Genomic DNA, 4,125 nt, shown 5'->3' on the forward strand with positions numbered 1-4,125 from the left:
GCACAAAGGAAACTTTCTCGATTCCAGTTCTCATTACTGAGCGTTGCTTCTTCCGGTGTTACGCTCAGTTAATCAAAAAAGAGATCTACATACATCTCACTTGGCCCGCGCTGACGTCCACTGTGCTTTCCGAACCAAAACATCGGTGAATGATGCTGTGGTGTCGTGGTATAAGCAAGTTGCTGGTGCTCGGGTTATCTAACCTTCGGACGAGAATGTGTTTTACATAGAGAGGATAATTCACATAATAACGTTGTCCGTAAAATAACGCGTTGCTTTTCCATTTGCCCACAAACTCGCTGCACGTATAAGTAAACCCGAGTTTGAAAAATCCCACCACGAGTTTTGCGGACTGACTTCCAGTAAGGTACCTGCCCGCAACAAACGGAAGTCTGGTACATCGTTGTGCCGCCCGACGGATCACGTGCACCTGCGCGAAATCTCGCTGAAGCCAATATTGTAGCCCTCCACAAGGATAGAAAGGTTCTCAGTCGGAAGGGCAATGTGTTTCGTCTTCTTGACAGGCTGAGGGGGACCGTTTAGAGAGGACCGCTTTTTAGAAGCTTCTACTTGGTCTCTCTTTCGCGGTTGCTTCGGCGGCATCTGTGGCAGATCCTGTCGCGCTTTGATCCATTTATGGACTCTGCGCAGTTGAAGCGATAAGGGCGTCCATGACGCATATCGATACGACCCGTGCAGTCTGAGACTCGTTTGTGCTGGTGAAAAGAACGGAAGACCCACTTCTTTCTCCTTCACGACCGGTCAATCTGGCATTGCTGTGATTAGGCGGATGTGAAACTCGTGCAAAACTCACATGCCCCGAGTTTTCGGTATGCTTTGAGTTTTGCCAAAACGCGTTGTGGGAAAATTTGTGTTCAGAAAATCCGAGCTAACTCGCCGCCAAGACACGCGTTTTCGTGACTTCGCGGACAACGTTAATGTATTCCACTTTCATTAAGCTTTACTGGAATACGGGTCTATGTACGGTACTCTGCACGGCAGAATCACTTCGACCAGTTGCAAAACGAGGCCTGAGACCGGGCAGGGGTACAGTAATGCAGTGCTTCAAAATCAGGGGAGGCGTACCGTAGATGCAGGCAAATATGTACATCGAGTTGCTGATATACAGTACAGAGGGGGGGACCCGCAATAGTGCCGCTTTCATTATTGCCACCCTCGAATTAGTGCCGCCAAAACCGGCAGACACAGGTTCTGCCACGTGTCATGCACGACGTCGTCATCGGCCACTCCTCATGTGCCTCAGCTCAATTGGTGGCGTGATGGCACCTCACTCAAAGACCCTAGCATGACTCCTGAAAAGATCGCCAAAGCGAAGCGTACGCGCCTTACGATTGCACAGAAAATCGAGGTTGGGCATCTGCTGCAGGTCGGGAATGCGAATACCACAGTTATGCGTAAGTTCAAAATTTCAGAGCGAACCATCCGAAACATCAAACGATCTCTTCCTTCACTCCAACAAATTGTGACCAACACCGCTACAACGCTCGGAACAAAGACTTTGCACTCTGCGATGTGGAGGAATGGATTGAGATCGAGACTAATGAGCTTGTGGCAGAAGCTTCTATTACTGATGCTTGCGATTCAATACATTATGGTGGAGAGCTACAGAAGCAGTCTGCCAGTGATGCTATGATGGATGATTGTGTGGCAGAAGGCGAGTGTGAAATTACGGAGAGGCGGGCTGTACCGAGTGCTGTAGTGTTAGCAAGGTTGTTTGGGTCTTTGGAGAGTCTGGGTGTGGAGTGCGATGTGAGCAATGCCTTATCGCACTTGAGGTCCGCAAAACGAGCTTTTCTAGAAGCTAGTGTCTATCGGACCATTGTCCTCATGTGAGGACATTTGTCCTCATATGAGGACAGTATTCGACCTATTTTATTCTTGACTTCCGCTTCCCCAACATGAAAGAAAATGATACCTCCGCCACCGTACTTGACTTCTGACTTGGGACCAGAAAGAACTTTGTGAGAATTGCATGTTCTCGGTGGTCGTTTTTAGATTGTCTGGAAAAGAAGCATTTTTTAAGACCACCCTAAAACCGCATGTAAAATAACTTCGAAACCAAATATGCCAGTACAAAAAGGCAACTTGGTACTCATTCTGCATTATATTGTTCAGCTTTTCGCGCAGTCAAAGCTGCTATCCTGGTGTTCTGCAAGATGCTATTGCCGAAAACAGGCACGTTAAAGAAATAGTACTTAAGGTAGCTTTTTGAATGTTCAATTTAATGTATATATTTTTGCAAAAAAAAGAGCTGTCCTCATATGAGGACATCGCCGTCCTCATATGAGGACAAGGGCCGGTCGGATAGACACTAGACATGAGAGACAGGGTCAAAGGCAACAACAGCAGACTCTAATAACAGAGGGAGGGTCTTAACTTGCCCGAGTTTGCTTTGCTTGCCCGAGTTTGCCGGTCATTTATTAATTTTTTAATGTAAGTACACGCCTTCCCCTTACGTTAGTAGTGGACAGGTGTCCTTTCCCTTACGTTAGTAGTGGACAGGTGTCCCAGAGAGACGGTGCTGAGTTACAGAGGTATACAGCGTTATAAATTGCCAGAACACAACGGGGAGGACACTGTGGGTTCTACAAATTCGCTCCGAGGACGCATCGACAGGGACGTGACATGCTGCAGCGTCAAACAACTTCGCCCCAGGGACGCGTCGACATGGACGCGAGACGCTACAGCGTGGCTCGCTTCCGACCCAGAACGTGGCCATTGCGGGTGATCCCGGATCACCGGGATAAATAATTGATCTCACCCCTACTTCTCTCCTTACTCCGCGGGATAGCGTATCTATCGCCGGCGCTGTGTGGTCAAAAACCCGATCTAAAACCGCTGCCCAGTATCGCCGTGCGCCTCCCCTCCTTTCTTCTCAATCTAATCCCTCCTACGCAACGCACGGCAATAGAATCATCACTGCTACGACCGCACTAACCGCAACCGCAGCTCTATTCTCCCTCCCTTCATTGCACCAAGCTATTTCAAACTATCCTCGACCCCGAAAATTCACAAAGCCCTTAGATCTCCGACGGGGATGGACCTTTGTCAGAGCCAGCAGGATTTTTAACGACAAAGAATTCAGTCGTACATACCGTATGGAGCAAAAGACTTTTAACCGCCTCCTATTTTTAGTACGTCACCGCCTTGATAAGAACAAGGAAATGGCAGCAAGAGCCGGTAGGCAAATTGTGTGTCCAGAGGCAAGACTAGGAATTTTTTTACGTATCATGGGGGGGAGACAGTTTATGGCTGTATGGCTGCTTTCGAGGTTGGAAGAAGCACTGTCTATCAAGTATTTAAGGAGACACGCCAGGTTCTGAACAATGCACTGGACCTTCCAGGCCTCCCTGATTCTATCGACGGAGTACGGCACCTTGCCGACGACTTCCAGCGCTCTAGAAACCCTCCAGGCCCGCTTCCCGGCTGTGTGGGAGCTCTCAACGGTATTTCTGTCCGAATCAAAAAGCCGTCAAAAGACGAGCATCCCGCGACTTTCTACTGCCGAAAAGGATTTTATGCGCTCCCCACTCAAGCGCTTGTGAACTCTGACTACCGTTTTATTTGTTTTTCAGCCCTTTGCCGTGGTTCTACGCACGACGCGCTTGCACACGCTGTATCGTCATTAGGACGATATCTGGAGGATGGTCGATTGGAGTTGGAGTATTGGATTGCAGGAGATGAGGCGTATAACTGTAGTGAATATTTGATAACACCAGTTCCGGCGTCGATGGATAGCGATGTCGAGGACGCCTTCAATTTTTATCATTCTTCCTTGAGAATGCACGTCGAGCAATCTTTCGGCATGCTAATTCAGAAGTTTAGGATTCTGAAGATGTTGGAATATTCAGTCAAAGACTCCGCTGAAATTGTAGCAATTGCAATGAAATTGCACAATTTCTGTCTCGAGAACAGTGACAAGGCTCGCTTTCGGGTTCCCAGGAGTCGTGGGGAGTTGAGGGAAGAGCGCCGTATGATAAGGAAATGTGTGGAATGGTACGAAAGTGGGAAACAAGTTTATTTGGAAACGATGGGGCGAAAAGGAGGGTCTACGTCAGTGAAGAGGGATATGCTGATAGAGATTGTGCGGGAGGGGCGTTACAC

The sequence above is a fragment of the Chondrus crispus genome, genomic scaffold, assembly GCF_000350225.1.
Source record: "Chondrus crispus Stackhouse genomic scaffold, scaffold_47, whole genome shotgun sequence".
Taxonomy (NCBI): Eukaryota; Rhodophyta; class Florideophyceae; order Gigartinales; family Gigartinaceae; genus Chondrus; species Chondrus crispus.